This window comes from Phocoena sinus, chromosome 19 (assembly GCF_008692025.1).
Source record: "Phocoena sinus isolate mPhoSin1 chromosome 19, mPhoSin1.pri, whole genome shotgun sequence".
Lineage (NCBI taxonomy): Eukaryota > Metazoa > Chordata > Mammalia > Artiodactyla > Phocoenidae > Phocoena > Phocoena sinus.
This window is the reverse complement of record NC_045781.1, coordinates 660,812-682,890: the sequence shown is the minus strand read 5'-3', so window position 1 is coordinate 682,890 and position 22,079 is coordinate 660,812. Positions and strand designations below refer to the sequence as shown.

At 39.7% G+C, this 22,079-nt stretch overlaps 1 protein-coding gene across 3 annotated transcripts in view; it reads left to right on the top strand.

Annotated features, from left to right (window-relative positions):
• LOC116744802 (zinc finger protein 256-like) overlaps nucleotides 1-22,079 on the top strand; it is a 53,845-nt gene that overhangs the window by 7,775 nt on the left and 23,991 nt on the right. For all 3 annotated transcript variants that reach the window (XM_032614906.1, XM_032614904.1, XM_032614905.1), the window contains exons 2-3: nucleotides 4,276-13,978; nucleotides 14,708-14,830. The gene's annotated coding sequence lies outside the window, so the exon portion shown is untranslated. The remainder of the gene's footprint in view (nucleotides 1-4,275; nucleotides 13,979-14,707; nucleotides 14,831-22,079) is intronic.

Genomic DNA, 22,079 nt, shown 5'->3' with positions numbered 1-22,079 from the left:
TCCAGTGTTCGCAAATATGTTATTGATTTTTAGTTTCCAACTCTTATGGCTGAAAAAGACTCTTGATATGATTTCATTCTTCCTAAAGGTGTGAAGACTTGTTTTGTGACCTAACATATGATGTCTTTTAGAGAGTGTTCTGTGTCCACTTGAGAAGAATGTATTGTACTGTAGTTGAATGGAATGTTCTGTGTATGTTAGGTTGAGGTGGTCTAAAGTTCCATTCAATATTTGGTCAATGTTTGAGCTAAAGTTTCATTAAGTATTTCCTTATTGATTTTCTGTTTGGTTAATCTACCCATTCTCAAAAGATGGGTATTGGAGTCTGCTAACATTATTTCATTGTTGTCTTTTCTACCTACCAGTTTTTTTTCTTTTTTTCTTAATATTTATTTATTTACTTTTTGCTGTGCTGGGTCTTCGTTGCGGCACAGAGGACCTTCGTTGTGGCACGTGGGATCTTTTTAGTTGCTGCATGTGGAATTCCTAGTTGCAGCATGTGGGCTCTTAGTTGCGGCGTGCATGCAGGATCTAGGTCCCCAACCAGGGGTGGAACCAAGGCCTCCTGCATTGGGAGTGTAGAGTCTTACCCAGTGGACCACCAGGGAATTCCACCTTCCAGTTTCTTAATATTTGCCTTACACATTTAAGTGCTCTGATGTTAGATTCATATTGTTTATGTTCTGTCCTCTTGAAGAGTCAACACCTTTATCATTATTCAGTGACTTTCTTTGTCTCTTGTGATAGGTTTTGAGTTAAAGTTTATTTTTCTGGCTAAGAGGTTTTGAGTTAAAGTTTATTTTTCTGGCCTAAATGTAGGCTATTATAAGTATAAGCTACTGTTTTCTCGTTTCCATTTGTATTGAGTTTTTTTTCAGTTCCTTCTCTTTCAGTCTATTTGTGTCCTTAAAGCTGAAGCAAGTCTCTTGAAGACTTTATCCTCAGCCACTGTGTGTCTTTTGAATGGAGAGAATTTTGTAAGGACTTTGTAATGCCATCTTGTTAATTTTTGTACAGCTGATTTGTAGTTCCTTTGTTCCTTTTCTTCTTTCTCACTTTCTTCCTTTGTGATTTGATGGTTTTCAGTAGTGGTATGCTTTGATTCCTTTCTTTTTATCTTTGTGTATCTACTGTAGGTTATTGCTTTGTGTTTACTATCTGGTTTGTGTAAAATATAACAGTATTTTAAGCTGATAACAACTTAATGTCAGTTCTATACAAAAAGTCTCCTTTTAGAATCCTCCTACACTGTTGGTGGGAATGTAAGTTGGTATAGCCACTGTGGAAAACATTATGGAGGTTCCTCAGAAAACTAAAACTAGAATTACCATTTGATCAAGCAATCCCACTCCTGGGCATATGTCCAGAAAAAATTATAATTCAAAAAGATACACACACCCAAATCTTCATAGCAGCACTATTCACAATAGCCAAGACATGGGAACAACCAAAATGTCCATCAACAGATGAATGGATAGAGAAGATGTGTGGTCCATATATAGAATGGAATACTACTCAGCCATAAAAAAGAATGACATAGTGCCATTTGCAGCAACATGGATGCATCTAGAAATTATCATACTAAGTGAAATACATCAGAAAGAGAAAGATAAATACCGTATGATATCACTTATATGTGGAATCTAGAATATGACACAGATGAGCCTATCTATGAAACAGCAACAGAATTACAGACATAAAGAGCAGACTAGTGGTTGCTAAGAGGGATGGTTTGGGGAAGGGATGGAGTGGGAGGTTAGTGGGTATAAGCTTTTATATATAGGATGGATAAACAAGGTCTTATTGTATAGCACAGAGAATTATATTCAGTATCCTATGATAAACCAGAATGATAAAGAATATTTTTAAAAAAGAATGTATATATATGTATAACTGAATCACTTTTCTATACAACAGTAATTAACACAACGTTGTAAATCAACTATACTTCAATAAAGATAAAAATAAAAGGGAAAAAAAGTCCCATTTTAGTATCTCACCCCTGTTGCATTTATATTTTTGATGTGACAGTTTATATGTTTTTATACTTGTAGTCATTAAAAGTAATTGTTGGTGTAGTAATTTTTAATACTTTTGTCTTTTATCCCTTATACTAGAATTAAGTGATTACCACACCACCATATTACAGTGTTAACGTATTCTGAATTTGAGTATATACTTAACCTTTACCACTGTGCTTCGTATTTTCATATATTTTCCTGTTGCTAATTAGTGTCTTTTCCTTTCAGGTTGAAAAGCTCCATTTAGCATTTCTGGTAAGGCAGGTTGAATGGTGATGAACTCTTCCAGCTTTTGTTTATGTAGGAGAGTTTTTATCACTCCTTCATTTCTGAAGGACAGCATTGCCAGATAAAGTATTCCTTAGTTGGCAGTTTTTTTCCTTCTGCATTTTGAATTTAATGTCCCACTCTCTCCTGGTCTACATGGGTTCTGCTGAGAAATGTGCTTATAGCCTTACAGGGGTTCTCTTGTATGTGATGAGTTTCTTTTCTTTTGCTGCTTTCAAAATTCTTGGTCTTTGTCTTTTCAGACTTTCATTTTACTGTCTCAGTGAAGATCTTGTTGGATTGAATCTGGATGGGGACCTTTGTACATCATGTACCTGCATATCCTCACCTCTCTGTCTTGATTTGGTTGATTGTTTCCACCATTTTTTATTTAAATAAGCTTTCTGCTCCTTTCTCCATTACTTCTCCTTCTGGCACTTCTACAATGTGAGTATTATTTCCATTGATGGCATCCCATAATTTACATAGGCTTTCTTCAGTCTTTTATCCCTCTAGCTGGATGATTTGAAATCACCTGATTCAAGGTCATAGATTTTTCTCCTGCTTGATCAAGTTGGCTGGTCTCTGTTGTATTTTTCATTTCATTCATTGTGTTCTTCAGCTCCAAAATTTAATTCCTTTTTCTTTTTTTTCTTTTTTTTTTTTGTATCTTGGAACTTCTTGTGGTTTTTTGTTTGTTTGTTTGTTTGTTTTGGCCGTACCATATGGCATGTGGCATCTTAGTTCCTTGACCAGGGATGGAACCTGTGCCCCCTGCAGTGGGAGTGTGAAGCCCTAACCACTGGACTGCTAGGGAACTCCCATTCTTGGAACCTGTTGATTTGTTTGTGTATTTTTTTCCTACTTTGATTGAGTTACTGTTTGTGTTCTCCTGGAGCTGGCTGACCTTCCTTAAAATATTTATTTTAAAATCTTCGTCCAGTTGTTTATAGGTATGCATTTCTTTGGATTCACTTGCTGGAAACTTACGTTCCTTTGGTGATATCTTGTTTCCTTGATATTCCATGTTTCTTAGAGCCTTTTGTTCATGTTTATGCATTTGATGGATCAGTCACATCATCCGGATTTTCAGACTGGTTTTGGTAGGGAAAGACCTTAACTTGGGTTGGTTACAAGGTCACTGGCTAGGTGGGGTGTGGCAGTTTGGGCTGTCAGAAGGGACCAGCCATGTAATGGCTCTGCAGCTCTGTCAGCTCTAGGGACACCAAAGATTGTAGGGATTCTCAATAGCCAAGGCTGCAAGGTGAACTCACAGGTACCTTGCCCTGGTGAACCTGGAGGGTGTGACATCAGTACTGTGTTCAGATCATACCAGGAATGTTTCTCATTTACCCAGTATTTTTTTGGTTGTAGCTCGTGACACAGCCCATGTCTACTTTCCCTTCTCAACTGTTAATCCTGTGCTGACTAGTCAGTTTTACTCCACTGTGATATCTACTCTGACTTCCAGCCCAGGAATAAGCCCCATGTCTCTGCACTTCAAATCTCAGCCATTTCTCTCATACCTCCTCCTCTCTTGCTCTGCAACTTTGGTCTGCATGTGCTATGAGGTGTCCACACATCCTTAAATTGGCCTTGAACAGCAGCTATTCTACTGCAGTTGGTTTCTTCTGGGTTTGGACATATGCTTTCTACACAGCGTCACATCATGAGCAGAACAGGTCCTGCAGGAATCCTCTGGCATATGAACAAGTTCTAGAATATGCCTCTCTACTTGGTGCTGTACCCTATCCTAATGTCCTTCCCCTGTTGAAGTGTACCATTGTTTTGCCTTAGAGGCACAGTCATGCCCAGTAGCTAATTCCCCAGTGGAATTACAAATCTCCTTTCTGGAAAAGCATCCTGTAGAGTCATTCCTAGATATGACACATTACATTTATGGTGATGTTGTTCCCTCCCTATAGAGTCAACATAAAGTTTATAAAGTTTATTTGCATGTATTTTACCACCATTTATTTGCATTTAGGTTGCTGCTGTGGAGCAGAGGCACTCTTTCAACGAAGCATTTCTATAAGCATGTCACTGGCCAGGACTCCTAAGGCACCTTCGTTTTCCAAGAAGAATCACTCCAGTGAGACGTGTAGTCTGGTCTTGCAAAGTATTTTTCACTTGGCTGAGCGTGAAGAAACACAACACAATCAGAAAGTGTTCCCGTGTAGAATATGTTTGAAGCGATTTCATTTTAGTGCAAACCTCCAAAAACACCAGAAGCAGCACATGGAAGAGAAATCCTTCAGTAATGCTGCAGTCAGGGCCTTGTTTGTGAAGAGCTGCAAATGCCATGTGTGAAGGAAGACCTTTACCTGTGAGGAAGTTGGGAAAGACTTTCTGGCCACCTTGGGACATCTCCAGCAACAGACCACTCACACCAGGGAGAAGCCAAAAAAGATTGCCCAGCGTGAGGCAACTTTACAAAGCAGAGAAGTCATTACAGCTGGGGAGAATGCAAGAAAGCCTTCAGCCTGAAACATGCAATTGTTCAGGACTAGGGTGTCCACCCTGGAAGACACTGTTCTGTGTGCAGTGAATGTGGGAAGACATTCAGGTACAAATCCTCATTTGTTGTGCACCAGAGAGTGCATACTGGAGAAAGGCTTCACGTGTGTGGTGAGTCTGGCAAATCTTTCAGGCAAACCTCAACCCTCAATCTGCATCGAAGAATTCACACTGAAACAGTGCAGTACAAGTGCAGCAAATGTGGGAAATCCTTTAACCAAAACTTTGTGCTTATTTATCCCTGGAGAAGACACATTGGAGAAAATTATTACCTGTGCAGTGAATGTGCACAGTTTCCTAGCTGTAGATCCATCATAGTTCAAGAACAGACATTTCACACTGGAGAAAGGCGTTATGAGTGTACTCAATGTGGGATATCTTTTAGATGAAAATTTTACCTAATTGTACACTGGAGAGTTCACACAAGAGAAAGGCCTTTTGAGTGCAGTGAGCATTGGAAATCCTTTAGTCATCAATCTTACCTCACTCAACACTGAAATGTTCATAGTGGAAAAAGGCCTTATGAATGCAGTGAATGTGGGAAATCTTATACTTCTCACCCTGGCCTCTATTATCTTTAGAGAGATCACACAGGAGAAAGGCCTTATAAGTTTAGAGAGTGTGGGAAATCTTTTACCAGTAGGAGGAACCTTCGTTATCATCAGGGAGTTCATACTGAGTGCAGTGAATGTGGGAAATCTTTTCCATCTAGGTCCGGCCTCTGTTATCATCAGAGAGTTCACACAGGATTGAGGCCATATGAGTGTAGTGTGTATGGGAAGTCTTTTTCCAAGAGCTCTGTGATTACTGAACATCAGAGAGTTCACACTGGATATAGGCCTTATCAGCGCCGTGAATGTGGGAAGTCTTTTTTCTCTGGTTTCAACATCAATAATCATCAGAGAGTTCACACAGCAGAAAGGCCTTATGGGTGCAGTGAATGTGGGAAATGTTTTCCCTGTAATTCCATCCTTCATGAACATCAGAGAATTCACACAAGCAAAAGGCCTTATGAGCACACGGAACGTAGGCAGTCCTTTAGAGCAAATTCTTCTCTCCTTGCACACTGTAGAGGTCACACTGCAGAGAAGCCTTATAAATGCAGTGAATGTGGGAAATCTTTTTCATCTAGGTCTGGTTTCCATTATCATCAGAGTTCACAAAGGATCAGGGCCATATGAGGCTAGTGAATGTGGGAAATCTTTTCCCCAGAGCTCTGCACTCCTTCAACATCCGTGTTCATAGAGCTGAAAGGCCTTAAATGTGTGGTGAATGTTGGAAATCCTTTACCACTAGTTCCCCCCTTTGTTATAATCAGAGATTTCACCAGCAAAGCCTTATTCGTGCAGGGAATTTGAGAAACTTTCCTAAATAATTCAACTTATTATACATGGTAGAATTTGCACTGGAGAAAGGACTTGAATGTGCAAGGAAATGTGTAATTTTCTTGTTCAGGGTAACGACACTGGAAGAAACTGAGGAGCCACCCATCTGAATTCAATCTCATACATCCAGTTGTCCACAGGGGGAGATACCCCTTACGTTTAAGTTATGTGGGAAGCATTTGTGGCTGTATTGCACTTTGTAACCTGTCCAGGGCTTTTCCCAGATTTATGTCACTGTCTGTTTCTGTGGCTGTTTTACCTGTGTCGCCTGGCAGGTCCACACAGTGTGCATCAGTCATCAGCCCAGTGCACTCAGGGAAACTGACCTCTGTTCTTCCAAATGTTGGAGCAAACTAGGAGTAGTTCAGTCCCTTTGGGGTTGGTGTTCCCCTCTCTCTGACTGCGTGTACAAAAGCCTGAAGGAATGTTGGCCCAGAGAACATAAGAATTCAGCTGACCATGTGCAGAGAAGGACAACCCTTTTCAGGGACATGTTCTCACATGATCAGTTTTTCCAGCTAGCAAGTCACCAACCCAAACTGTGTGCCACACATTGTTTTGGTTTGTATAATACGGGTGGCTTACTGTTTAAGGCCTGTTTTGTTTTGGGAGTTCTGTGCACTGCAGGAGGTTTTTTATAAGGAGATTTGGGCTCCACAGGCATAGGCCTCAGGGAGGATAGTATGATGGCAAAAATTGGCTTGCCGTCTTTTTGGCCAAATTTGCATTGGTGCCGGTGAAGTCGTAGGAGAGAGGGCAGGGCTTTCTGGTCCTCATTTGAAGCCTGGATGCTATGAGTTTTAGGAGACTCAGGCATCACCGTGAAGAGGAGTGAGATGTGACAACCTCAAGTTCTTGGAGCAGCATGAATTTTTTCCCGTGTTCACAGGGCGTATCACGAGAGATGTCAGCACTGTTGAGAGGGCTCTCCTCCATTGGTTTTGCAAAGAGCATGTGCCCTGATGTCCACAATTCCATGGGTGACAGTCACTGGCTGTAAGACTATAGGGGTCAGGGGAAACTGAAACTGATACAGAAACTGGGTTAGTAGGGAGCAGAGGAGACAGCAGCTAGCTCATTGGAATGTGCCTCTTCTAAAAGTGCATCCACAGATGTCTTTGTGACAGTGACCAATGTGCAGGATCAGCGTGTACACAAATCTCAGGACTTACAGGCATGTTTATGTTGTGTAGCTGAGGTCATTGTCAGAGAGAAAATTGGAACGTTCTGTGGATTTTTGTAGCCTACCTGAAGTGTTTGCCTCAAGGCCATTGTTGCACAGGCAGGAAACGAAAGGTAAAGAAAAGTAGTCTAGGGATGTGGCTCTTGTGAGCCAGCCAGAATTCCTGTTGACTGAAGTGGAAATGTCTTTTATTACTCGCCAGTATTTGCTGCCACTGAGGCAAGATGACACCCATAGGGCATGACTAGAAAGGTGGTGAAGCTAGTATAGTGTTGCCAAATCTGTTTTCCAAAAAAGTGGGACGTACAGATTTTCTTAGCTTGAAGTGTTTTTTAAAGCTTTATTTAGGTGTAATATACATGTAGAAAACTGTACATTTTTAAAGTGAAGTATTTGATAAGTTTTGACATACACATGATACCTGTGAAAACATCATCAGTCATGGTAATGACCATATGTGTCACCATGTATTTGCCTGATTTCCTTTTATGATCTGTCCCTGCCCTTCACAGCCCTCCAAGAACCATTGATTTATTTTCCCTTGTAATAGATATCTTTACGATTTCTATAATTTACATGATGAAATCCTAAAACGTTTACTTTTGTTTTCTCCTGGTTTTGTGTTTTGTAATTATTTTGAGATTCATCAATGATGTTAAATGAGGAGCTCTTTTTTTTTTCTGTGTTTTTGAGTAATATTCTTACCATTAGATATAACAGTATATATCCATTCACCTGTTTATAGCTATTTGGGATAATTCCAGGTTTTGACTGTTGAAAATAAACTAGTGCAAGTGTTTGTGTACAGTTTTTGTTTGTCTGTTTGGGTTTTTTTTTGCGGTACACAGGCCTCTCACTGTTGTGACCTCTCCCATTGCGGAGCACAGGCACCGGACTTGCAGGCTTAGCAGCCGTGGCTCATGGGCCCAGCCGCTCCGCGGCATGTGAGATCTTCCCGGACTGGGGCACGAACCCATGTCCCCTGATCGGCAGGCAGACTCTCAACCACTGCACCACCAGGGAAGCCCTGTGTACAGTTCTTAATATGGAAATTTGTTTCCTTTATCTTTTGGTCCAAAAATTAGATTGCAGTGTTTGAGTTACAAAGTAGGTGTATGTTTAGCTTTTGAACAAACTAACAAATTGCTATCTAAACATTGTACTTTTTCTTTTTATAAAAATTTTTATTGGAGTATAGTTGATTTACCATGTTTTTTTTTTTTTTGTATTTGTAACAGTACTTGTATGAGGGTTCCATTTCTTCTACATCCTAGTGAATACTTAGTTGGTCAGTGGTTTTTTATTTTAACTCTTAATGAGGTTGCCGTGCTCTCTCACGGTTTGAATTGAATTTTCCTCAGAATTCATGATTAGCGTCCTTACAGATTTATATTTGCTATCTTTGGTAAAATGTCTCCTTTTATCTTCTGCCTATTCTTTTTTTTTTTTTTTCCTTTGGCTGTGTTGCACAGCTTGCAAGAACTTAGTTCATCAAACAAGGATTGAACCTGGACCCTTGCAGTGAAAGCTCTGAGTCCTAACCACTGGACTGCCAGGGAATTCCCTCTTAAGCCTATACTTTGATTAATTTGGGCTATTTTCCTTTTCTTTAACGACTAGGACAGTGAAACAACAGATACCCATTTTGCTCGTTCTTGAGTGACTGCTTTATGGAATAATTGGTTTCAGTACTTGAAGAACATGTCTTGAGTTTTTTCAGTGTTTTTGTTACACACAATGTAATGCACACATGTACCATACATTATAAGATTAATCTGCCCAGAGAATTTACTATTAGTTCTAAGTATACTTGATGAATGACACCCTGCCCCCAGCCTCTTTTTTGAGCATTTATTAAGAAGAGCTTATAATTGTATATATGTTTCTCAAAGACCTGAGAGCTAATCCTTTGAAATGTAAGCATTAGGATCAATTAGGCCTCTGTCTCTCAGTCTCTTTGGAAGGATAGAATCCTAGTTTTCATAATTACCAGCTATCAAACACAGCTGAACTAATCTCGTTTATATTTCCCAGCCATTTTTAGTGTTTCAGTTCCATGAACACTGAGTTCCCATCCTCCCTGTTTCCTTATTCTCCCTTTATTTTTAAAAAAACTTTCTTAACATATTTTTTTTAATCTTGAAGGTGTTTTTTTTTCTAGCTGCGCCACATGGCTCGTGGGATCTTAGTTCCCTTATCAGCGATTGAACCTGTGCCCCCTGCAGTGGAAGTGTGGAGTACTAAGCACTGGGCTCCCAGGGAATTCCCCTCATTCTCCCTTTAAAACACCTGATCATCTCTGCAGAAATTACGATTGAGTTCAACTCTTTTTCCTGTTGTCAGTATTTATTGAATAAAATGTTTTTTTCCATTTTTGTTTTTATTGTTTCAGTTAACATCTAGCTGTGTTTTTCTTTGACACCATCAGTCTCAAAAGGGAACAAGGAAACATGCTAATTTGGTACATAGTACAAAGGCTGCATTGTTTAAAGATGGAACATGTGTGAGAATGGTCTTCTGAGTCTTGAACTATCTCATTGGGTTACCAAACTCAGGTTTGGCTGCTCACAGCTGAAAATCAATAATAGAGTCGGAAGTGTCAGTAGAAATGAAAGATGTTTTAATCAGAAAAGGCGGCAATCTGGAGAGAAGGTGGACTCATGTCCCAAGACCAACTTTGAAAATTCTGGTCAGCCATTCAGCCATGACCGGTTTTTTTTGTTTGTTTGCTTTTGGCCACGCAGCATGTGGGATTTTAGTTCCCTAACCAGGGATGAACCCATGCCCCCTGAAATGGAAGTGTGGAGTCTTGATCATGGGACCACCAGGGAATTCCCAGACATGACAGGTTTTAAAGGGAAAAAGTGGGGAAGAATCTCAGTGAATCGTAAGGGCAGGAAGTTGGTTTCTGCATCATTCTCCATTGCATTCAGACTGGCTGACTCTTCGGATGTCTTGCCTGTGAGGTCTGCCTGCAGGATTGCTTAGGGAGCTGTTGGGGTTATTCTTCATTCTTTGTTTTTTTAAAGATTTTTTTTTTGTCGGTTCGTTGGTTTATTTATTTATTTTTGACTGTGTTGGGTCTTCATTTCTGTGTGAAGGTTTTCTCCAGTTGCGGCAAGCAGGGACCACTCTTCATCGCAGTGCGTGGGCCTCTCACTATCGTGGCCTCTCTTGTTGAGCACAGGCTCCAGACGCGCAGGCTCAGTAGTTGTGGCTCACAGGCCTAGTTGCTCCATGGCATGTGGGATCTTCCCAGACCAGGGCTCGAACCTGTGTCCCCTGCATTGGCAGGCAGATTCTCAACTACTGCGCCACCAGGGAATCCCAAGATTCTTTTGATGTTGACCATTTTTGGACGTCCTTATTGAATTTGTTACAGTATTGCTTCTGTTTTATGTTTTGGTTTCTTGGCTGCAAGGCATGTGGGATATTAGCTACCTGACCAGGGATTGAACCCACACTCCCGGCATTGGAAGGCGAAATCTTATCCACTGGACCACCAGGGAAGTCACAATTCTTACTTTTTTTAATTGAGGAAAAGAATGAACAGGTTAGACAAGGTGTGGTGTGCATTCAGGAGAGTATAATTCAGGAGTTAGTTTAAATTGTTTAGTGATCTCATTCCTATAATTAGGTTCTTTCAAGGTGAGGGGGGACAGAAATGGGCAAACAGGAAAGGGACAAAAGAACCACTTTCAAATGTTGGGAAGTGATTACTTTGTGATTGCAGGGACTTACATAGTTGGGAATTTGTATTATCTGTGTTAGCGTTCTCCGTAAAAACAGAAGCAGTAGGATATATAGATACAGTTCCATATCTGCGAAAAAATATGTTTTATTGGAGAGAAAAAGTCTTGGGAATACTCTGGGTTGGAAAGGTACATGTGGAATTCAAAGAACTGAAGGAAGATCACTGCCTTTTGAGGATAATGTGTAATGGGGACAACGGGTAGCAAAGAAGCAGAGAAAGTAGGTATCTGAGGTTATCTCGAGGATCAAAATGATCCCAGTTTGTTAGGGAGATGATGACTCTGTGAGGGATTAATCAGGTAGATCAAATAATCATACTTGCTTATGGTAGAAAGTACTAAGTATTGAATTGAAATACATTTATGAAACTACACTTTAACACCTTTTAATGTTTATTTCAATTGGAAGCTTTCTGTTTTTTAAGTTCTTAGTAGTAACGTATTTACAGAATTTAGAGTATTATGTGTGCAGGTTTTGGATGTTATGTTTTTACGAATGTCACTTTTAGAAATTATTGTGAGCCATTTACACCTGCAGAATAGAATAGTTGAATTCTCTTTGCTTGTTTATCCCACATCTTTTCATAACTTCATTGCATTTTATTACCACTAACATTTGTTAAGATAATGATTTTCATATGTTGAAGTCCTAATGCTTTAGTGACTGTATTTGGAGACAGGACCTTTAGAGAAGTATTTAAGGTTAAATGAGGTCATAAGGGTGGGGCCCTAATTCATTAGGACTGGTTTCCTCATAGGAGGAGAGGTAGACACTAGGTGTATGCCCACAGGGACAAAAGGCCATTTGAAGACATGGTGAGAAGATGGCCATCCCAAGCCAAGGAGAGAGGCCACAGGAGATACCAAACGTGTTGACCTTCCTCTCAGACTTCCAGCCTCCAGAAGGGTGAGAAAATAAGTTTCTATGGTTTAAACCAGCCCATCTATGGTACTTTGTTATGGCAGTTCTAGCAGATTAACACAAACATCATTAATGTGTTCTCTTTGCCAAATAAATAATGAGGCTCAACATTCAAAGAGACAGGAGAGAAAATTGGTATAATTCGAAAAATGGTGGAAAACTATAAATTAGCTTTGAGGGGAAGGGAATTTAATATGGAGTTTCCTAGTTTGTTTCCACTACTGTTGAAAACCAGAAATTAGCTCCAATTTTCAAAGTCTGAAAAGAAGCCCAGTAGAGAAAGTCAGGCTTTTAAACTCAGAATCACTCTTATTTCCTACAGTGTGTTGTGGGTTACAGCTGTTATGGAGTAACAGGGTCTGACTTACCCTCCTCTTGTCATGAACTGTAAAACTACAAACTAGAGGAGTGGCTCCCTGCAGGCATTGGAGAAACAGTGCGGGGCTATAACCCTGAAGGAACAGGATAGCACTCCAGGTCAGATCACATCCTCCTATCCTCCAGCCAGGGCATTTTCCAGACCTGCACAGGGAAGCAGAGCCCAGAGAGCAGAAGGTGGAGACAACAGAGCTCAGGGCTAGGCAGTCAGCAGGAAATCCTGTAGCAGAGTCCTCTCAGGGAGAGCCCTCCTTGGTTGGGCAGTGGTGGGTGGGAGGGAATCTGAAGCTTTAGGCCAGCCTTTGTCAGTCCCACTCCCCACAGAGATGGAGACCCTCTGTCTCACATCAGTCATCAGGTGCACACTGGTGCTTCATAGGCTTGAGCCCCTAATTCTCCTTCCAGAGGCTGATGCCCACATGTTAACCCCCAAGCATGTAAGGACGTTTTCAGGAACGGATCTGCAGGGCAAGATGCAGCCAGCAGGAAGTGCCTCCTCCCACCCGCACCCCCCCCCAACTCTGTACTGGGCACGACAGCCAAACCTGACCTCAACTAGTGAGGGGGTACAGCCTACCTCAAGAAACAAGAAAAATCCCAAATAAACAATCTAAACTTACACCTGAAGGGACAATAAAAAAATAAATGAAACCTAAAGTTAGTAGAAGGAAGAAATTATAAAGATCATAGCAGAAATAGATAAAATAGAGACTGTAAAGACAATAGAAAAAAATCAAAGAAACTAAGAGCTTGTTCTTTGGAAAGATAAAATTGACAAACTGTTAGCTAGACTCACACACAAAAGAGGGAAGGCCCTGATAAAACCAGAAACAAAAGAGAGAAAATAACAGATACCCCAGAAATACAAAGGATTATAAGAGACTATTATGAATATCTATACACCAACAAATTGGATAACCTAGAAGAAATGGACAAATTCTTGAAATCATACAACCTTCCAAGACTGAATCAGGAGGAAACAAAATCTAAATATAGCAGTCATTAGTACAGAGAATGAAACAGTAATCAAAAAGCTCCCAAAGCCAATCCAGGACCATACAGTTTCACAGGTGAATTCTACCAAATGTTCAAAGAAGATTTAATACTTACCCTCCCCAAACTACTCCAAAAAATTGAGAAGGATAAACTTTTTTTTGGCCACGCCTCGCGGCTTGCAGGATCCCAGTACCCCAACCAGGGATTGAACCCAGATCCTCGGCAGTGAAAGTGAGGAGTCCTAACCACTGGATTGCCAGGAAATACCTCTGAACTAATTTTATGAAGCCAACATCAACCTGATACCAAAACCAAAGACAACACACTGAAAAAGAAAATTACAGGCCAATATCTGTGATGAACATACATGGAAAAGTCCTGAAAAAATTTTAGCAAACTCAATTCAACAGTTCATCTAAAGGATCATACACCATGATTAAGTGGGTTTTATACCAGGAACAGAAGAATGGTTCAACATCAACAAAATGAAGGATAACCATCTGATCATCTCAATCGATGTAGAAAAAGCATTCAACACTATTCGACGTCCATTCATGGTAAAAACATACAACAAAGTGGGTTACAGGGAACATACCTCAACGTATTGAAGGTCGTATATGACAAGCTCACAGTTAACATCATATTCAATGGTGAAACCTGAAAACTACTCCTTTAAGACAGGACCAAGACAAGGATGTCTACCCTTGTCACTCCTATTCAGCGTAGTATTAAAACTTCCAGATCCATTTTTATCCTTTTAGAGGATTTCAGGGGCTTGATTTTTCTTACCAGATAAATAAGGAAACTTTAAAATAAAATTGGCTCTTTATCATTACACTCATAAGTGATTTTTCACATAACCTGCCTTGCCAACATCAGGACCTTCATACATATGAATTTATTTATTTATTTATTTATTTATTTATTTATTTTTTGCGGTACGCGGGCCTCTCACTGTTGTGGCCTCTTCCGCTGCGGAGCACAGGCTCCGGACGCGCAGGCTCAGCGGCCATGGCTCACGGGCCCAGCCGCTCCGCGGCATGTGGGATCTTCCCAGACCAGGGCACGAACCTGTGTCCCCTGCATCGGCAGGTGGTCTGTCAACCACTGCCCCACCAGGGAAGCCCCACTTGGTTTATTTTATCAATATTAACCCTTTGTCTTTCATAGATGTCTGAAAATTTAAAGTTAATATTTCAAATGTCATTATTTCCATAATGAACAAATATTGAAAAACAAATGTTTTCCCTCTATTTGCTAAAACTTTATCCTTTTTTTTTTTTTAGGGCACCACTCTTCCTTATATTGCACTACTTAGCCTTCAAATTTCAGAGAGTATTACAAATGAAGTCTCTTTGACTCTGTTTCTCATCATTTTACCCAAGCCATGGTCAACAGCTTCAAGAGATGTAAGTCAAAGGAGTAGAGTTAACCACGGGGGTAGAGTTGCAAACTGGAGAAGACAAGATACAACTAAGTTTACTGTTGTTTTGCAGATCTGATTAATTTTTCACTTTGTTAAGAAGGTTATCAAATCCAGATTTTTAAAAATTGGACTTTATTTTTAAGAGCAGTTTTAAGGGACTTCCTTGGTGGTCCAGTGGTTAAGACTCCATGCTCCCAGTACAGGGGACCCGGGTTCAATCCCTGGTCGAGGCACTAGATCCTTCATGCAGGCCGCAACTAAGAAGCTCATGTGCTGCAGTTAAGACCATGCACAGCCATAAATAAATAAATAAATAAATATTTTTTTTAAAAAAAAAAAACAGTTTTAGGTTCCCAGCCAATCCAAGTGGAAGGTACAGGAGAGTTCCCATGTACCCCCTTCCCCCACATAAGCAGAGCCTCCCTGACTGTCAACATCCCACACCAGAGTGGGACATTTGTTACAATCTATGAATCTGTACTGACACATCATTATCACCCAAAATCCACAGTTGACATTAGGGTTCACTCCTGGTGGTGTGAATTCTGTGGGTTTTGACAAATGTATAATGACATGTATCCACCTTTCCAGTATCATACAGCGTAGGTTCTGCCCTAAAAATCTGTGCTCTGCCTATTCATGTCTCCTTCCCACTTAACCTGTGTCAAGCCCTGATCTTTTTACTCTCTCCACAGTTTGTTCTTTTCTAGAATGTCATATATTTGCAGTCATACAGTATGTACCCTTTTCAGGTTGGCTTCTTTCACTGTGTCATATGCATTCAGGTTGTTTTATTTTTGAAGTTTTGAATTTATTTTTTCATACAGCAGGTTCTTATTAGTTATCTATTTTATGCATATTAGTGTGTATATATGTCAACCCCAATCTCCCAATTCATCCCACCACCGCCACCACCACCACCACCACCACCACTGCTTTCCCCCTTGGTGTCCATACGTTTGTTCTCTACATCTGTGTCTCTATTTCTGCCCTGCAAATCAGTTCATCTGTACCATTTTTCTAGATTCCACATGTATGTGTTAATATACGATATTTGTTTTTCTCTTTCTGACTTGCTTCACTCTGTATGACAGTCTCTATATCCATCCACGTCTCTACAAATGACCCAATTTTGTTCCTTTTTATGGCTAATATTCCATTGTATATATGTACCACATCTTTATCCATTCATGTGTCGATAGGCATTTAGGTTGCTTCCATAACCTGTCTATTATAAATAGTGCTGCAATGAACATTGGTGTGCCTGTGTCTTTTTGTTTTGTTTTTAATTAAATTATTTTATTTTTGGCTGCATTAGGTCTTCGTTGTTGTGTGGGGGCTACTCGTTGCGGTGGCCTCTCCCTTTTTTCCACATCCTGCAGCATTTGTTATTTGTAGATTTTCTGATGATGCCCATTCTAACTGGTGTGGGGTGATACCTCATTGTAGTTTTGATTTGCATTTCTTTTTGTTTTTAATTTTATTTATTTATTTTTGGCTGCATTCGGTCTTCGTTGCTGCATGCAGGCTTTCTCTAGTTGTAGTAAGCGGGGGCTACTCTTCATTGTGGCACACGGGTTTCTCATTGCAGTGGCTTCACTTGTTGCAGAGCATGGGTTCTAGGCATGCAGGCTTCAGTAGTTGTGGCACGTGGGCTCACTAGTTGTGGCCTGCGGGCTCCAGTGCACAGGCTCAGTAGTTCTGGCGCATGGGCATAGTTGCTTTGTGACATGTGGGATCTTCCCCGACCAGGGATCGAACCCATGTTCCCTGCATTGGCAGGCAGATTCTTCACCACTGCACCACCAGGGAAGCCCTTGCATTTCTCTAATAATTAGTGATGTTGAGCAGATTTTCATGTGCTTCCTTTTTTTTTTTTTTTTTTTTTTTTTCATGTGCTTCTTGACCATCGGTATGTCTTTTTTGGAGAAATGTCTGTTTAGGTCTTCTGCCCATTTTTTGATTGGGTTGTTTGGTTTTTTTTAATATCGAGCTGCATGTGCTGTTTATGTATTTTGGAGATAAATCTTTTGTCCATTGATTTGTTTGCAAACATTTTCTCCCATTCTAAGGGTTGTCTTTTCATCTTGTTTGTAGCCTCCTTTGCTTTGCAAAAGCTTTTAAGTTTCATTAGGTCCCATTTGTTTATTTTTATTTCCACTACTCTAGGAGGTGGATCAAAAAAGATCTTGGTATGATTTATGTCAAAGAGGTTCTTCCTAAGTTTTTGTCTAAGAGTTTTATAGTATTTAGGTCTCTAATCCATTTTGAGTTTACTTTTGCGTATGGCATTAGGGAGTGTTCTAATTTCATTCTTTTACATGTAGCTGTCCAGTTTTCCAAGCACCACTTATTGAAGAGACTGTCTTTTCTCCATTGTATATCCTTGCCTCCTTTGTCATAGATTAGTTGATCATAAGTGCGTGGGTTTATCTCTGCGCTTTCTATCCTTTTCCATTGAACTCTATTTCTGTTTTTGTGCCAGTACCATATTGTCTTATTATAGCTTTATAGTATAGTCTGAAGTCAGGGAGTCTGATTCCTCCAGATCCGTTTTTTTCCCTTAAGACTGCTTTGGCTATTCGGGGTCTTTTGTGTCTTCATACAAATTTTAAGAATTTGTGTTCTAGTTCTGTAAGAAATGCCACTGGTAATTTGATAGGGATTGCATTGAATCTGTAGATTGCTTTGGGTAGTATAGTCATTTTCACAATATTGATTCTTCCAATCCAAGAACATGGTATATCTCTCCATCTGTTTGTGTCATCTTTGATTTCTTTCATCAGTGTCTTATAGTTTTCTGAGTACAGGTCTTTTGTCTCCTTAGGTAGGTTTATTCCTAGGTATTTTATTCTTTTAGTTGCAGTGGTGACTAGGATTGTTTCCTTAATTTCTCTTTCTGATCTTTCGTTGTTAGTGTATAGGAATGCAAGAGATTTCTGTGCATTAATTTTGTATCCTGCTACTTTACCAAATTCATTGATTAGATCTGGTAGTTTTCTGGTGGCATCTTTAGGACTCTCTATGTATAGTATCATGTCATCTGCAAACAGTGACAGTTTTACTTCTTCTTTTCCAATTTGTATTCCTTTTATTTCTTTTTCTTCTCTGATTGCCACAGCTAGGACGTTGAATAATAGTGGCAAGAGTGGACATCCATGTCTTGTTCCTCATCTTAGAGGAAATGCTTTCAGTTTTTCACCATTGAGAATGGTATTTGCTATGGGTTTGTCATTTATGGCCTTTATTATGTTGAGGTAGGTTCCCTCAATGCCCACTTTCTGGAGAGTTTTTATCGTAAAATGGTGTTGAATTTTGTCAAAAGATTTTTCTGCATCTATTGAGATGATCATATGGTTTTTGTTCTTCAGTTTGTTAATATGGTGTATCACATTGATTGATTTGTGTACATTGAGGAATCCTTGCATCCCTGGGAAAAATCCCACTTGATCATGGTGTGTGATCCTTTCAATGTGTTGTTGGATTATGTTTGCTAGTATTTTGTTGAGCAGTTTTGCATCTATATTCATCAGTGATATTGGTCTGTAATTTTCTCTTTTTGTAGTATCTTTGTCTGGATTTGGTATCAGGGTGATGGTGGCCTCATAGAATGAGTTTGGGAGTGTTCCTTCCTCTGCAATTTTTTGGAAGAGTTTGAGAAGGATGGGTGTTAGCTCTTCTGTAAATGTTTGATAGAATTCACCTGTGAAGCCATGTGGTCCTGGACTTTTGTTTGCTGGAAGATTTTTAATACAGTTTCAATTTCATAACTTGTGATTGGTCTGTTCATATTTTATATTTCTTCCTGGTTCAGTCTTGGAGGTTTTATACCTTTCTAAGAATTTCTCCATTTCTTCCAGGTTGTCCATTTTATTGGCATACAGTTGCTTGTAGTTGTCTCTTATGATGCTTTGTATTTGTGCAGTGTCCATTGTAACTTCTCCCTTTTCATTTCTAATTTTATTTATTTATTTCTTTTTGGCTGCATTGGGTCTTCATTGCTGTGCACAGGCTTTCTGTAGTTACACCAAGTGGGGGCTACTCTTCATTGTGGTGTGCAGGCTTCTCATTGTGGTGGCTTCTCTTGATGCAGAGCATGGCCTCTAGGCTCCTGGACTTCCATAGTTGTGGCTTGTGGGCTCTACAGCGCAGGCTTAGTAGTTGTGGCACATGGGCTTATTTGCTCCGCGGCATGTGGGATCTTCCCAGACCAGGGCTCGATCCCATGTCCCTTTAATTGGCAGGTGGATTCCTAACCACTGCACCACCAGGGAAGTCCCTCTAATTTTATTGATTTGAGTCCTCTCTTTTTCTTGATGAGTCTGGTTAAAGGTTTATCAGTTTTATTTACCTTCTCAAAGAAACAGCTTTTAGTTTTATTGATCTTTGCTCTTGTTTTCTTTGTTTCTATTTCATTTATTTCTGCTCTCATTTTTATTTCTTTCCTTCTACTAACTTTGGGTTTTGTTTGTTCTTCTTTCTCTAGTTCCTTTAGGTGTAAGGTTAGATTGTTTATTTGAGATTTTCTTGTTTCTTGAGGTAGGCTTGTATTGCTATAAACTTCCCTCTTAGAAATGCTTTTGCTGCATCCCATAGGTTTTGGATCATCATGTTTTTGTTGTAATTTGTCTCTAGGTAGTCTTTGATTTCCTCAGTGATCCCTTTGTTATTTAGTAACGTACTGTGTAGCCTCCATGTGTTTGTGTTTTTTACGTTTTTTTTTCCCTGTAATTGATTTCTAATCTCATAGCATTGTGGTCAGAAAAGATGCTCAATATGATTTCAATTTTCTTACGTTTACTGAGGCTTGATTTGTGACCCAAGATGTGATCTATCCTGGAGAATGTTCCATGTGCACTTGAGAAGAAAGTGTAATTTGCTGTTCTTGGATGGAATGTCCTATAAATATCAATTAAATCTATCTGGTCTATTGTGTCATTTAAAGCTTCTGTTTACTTTTTAATTTTCTTTCTGGATGATCTGTCCACTGGTGTAAGTGAGGTGTTAAAGTCCCCCACTATTACTGTGTTACTGTCGATTTCCTCTTTTATAGCTGTGAGCAGTTGCCTTATGTATTGAGGTGCTCCTATGTTGGGTGCATATATATTTATAACTGTTATATCTTCTTCTTGGATTGATCCCTTGATCAGTATGTAGTGTCCTTCCTTGTCTCTTGTAACATTTTTTATTTTAAATTCTATTATATCTGATATGAGTGTTGCTACTCCAGCTTTCTTTTGCTTTCCATTTGCATGGAATATCTTTTTCCACCCCCTCACTTTCAGTCTGTGTGTGTCCCTAGGTCTGAAGTGGGTCTCTTGTAGACAGCATGTATATGGGTATTGTTTTTGTATCCATTCAGTGAGCCTGTGTCTTTTGGTTGGAGCATTTAATCCATTCACGTTTAAGGCAGTTATCAATATGTATGTTCCTATTACCATTTTCTTAATTGTTATGGGTTTGTTTTTGTACGTCCTTTTCTTCTCTTGTGTTTCCCACTTACAGAAGTTCCTTTAGCATGTTTTGTAGAGCTGGTTTCATGGTGCTGAATTCTCTTAGCTTTTGCTTGTCTGTAAAACTTTTGATTTCTCCATTGAATCTGAATGAGATCCTTGCTGGGTAGAGCAATCTTGGTTGTAGGTTCTTCCCTTTCATCACTTTAAATATATCATGCCACTCCCTTCTGGCTTGTAGAGTTTCTGCTGAGAAATCAGCTGTTAACCTTATAGAAGTTCCCTTGTATGTTATGTATCATTTTTCCCTTGTTGCTTTCAATAATTTTTCTTTGTCTTTAATTTTTGTCAGTTTCATTACTGTGTGTTTTGGCATGTTTCTCCTTGGGTTTTTCCTGCCTGAGACTCTCTGTGCTTCCTGGAGTTGGGTGGCTGTTTCCTTTCCCATGTTAGGGAAGTTTTTGACTGTGATCTCTTCATATATTTTCTCGGGTCCTTTCTCTCTCTTCCCCTTCTGGGACCCCTATAATGCAAATGTTGTTGCGTTTACTGTTCTCCCAGAGGTCTCTTAGGATGTCTTTATTTCTTTTCATTCTTTTTTCTTTATTCTGTTCCGTGGCTGTGAATTCCACCATTCTGTCTTCCAGGTCACTTTATCCATTCTTCTGCCTCAGTTATTCTGCTATTGATTCCTTCTAGTTTATTTTTCATTTCGGTTATTGTATTGTTAATCTCTGTTTGTTTGTTCTTTAATTCTTCTAGGTCTTTGTTAAACATTTCTTGTATCTTCTCAATCTTTGCCTCCATTTTTATTCCAAGGTCCTGGATCATCTTCACTATCTTTACTCAGAATTCTTTTTCTGGAAGGTTGCCTATCTCCACTTCATTTAGTTGTTTTTCTGGGGTTTTATCTTGTTTTTTCATCTAGTACATAGTGCTCTGCCTTTTCTTTTTGTGTATCTTTCTGTGAATGTCACATTCAGGTTTCCTCCATGTCCTTTCATGACTTGGCAACTCATTTTTTTTTAGTGCTGAATAGTGTTTCATTGTATGGACCACAGTTTATTCATCCATTCACCTACTGAAGGACATCTTGATGATTACCTTTAAGCAATTAAGAATAAAGCTGCTATAGGAACTTCCCTGGTGGCGCAGTGATTAAGAATCTGCCTGCCAGTGCAGGGGACACGGGTTTGAACCCTGGTCTGGGAAGACCCCACACGCTGTGGAGCAGCTAAGCCCGTGTGCCACAACTACTGAGGCTGTGCACCCCAACTACTGAAGCCTGTGAGTCTAGAGCTCGTGCTCTGCAACAAGAGAAGCCACCATAATGAGAAGCCTGTGCGCTGTAATGAGTAGCCCCTGCTCACCACAACTACAGAAAACCCACACGCAGCAATGAAGACCCAACTTGGAGAAAAAAAATCTGGTGTAAACATTCATCTGAGGATTTTGTGTGGACATAAGTTTTCAACTGCTTTGGGTAAATACCAAGGAGCTCCATGCCAAACTATATGATAAGAGTATGATGAGTTTTATAGGAAACTGCCAAACTGTCTTCCAAAGTGGCTGTACCATTTTGCATTCCCACCAGCATTGAATGAGAGTTTCTGTTGCTCCATATCCTCATCAGCATTTGGTATTGTCAGAGTTCTGGATTTTGGCTATTTCTAAAAGACATGTAGTGATACCTCGTTTTAATTTGAAATTCCTAATAACAAATGATATTGAGCATCTTTTCATATGCTGTTTGCCATCTATATATCTTCTTTTGTGAGG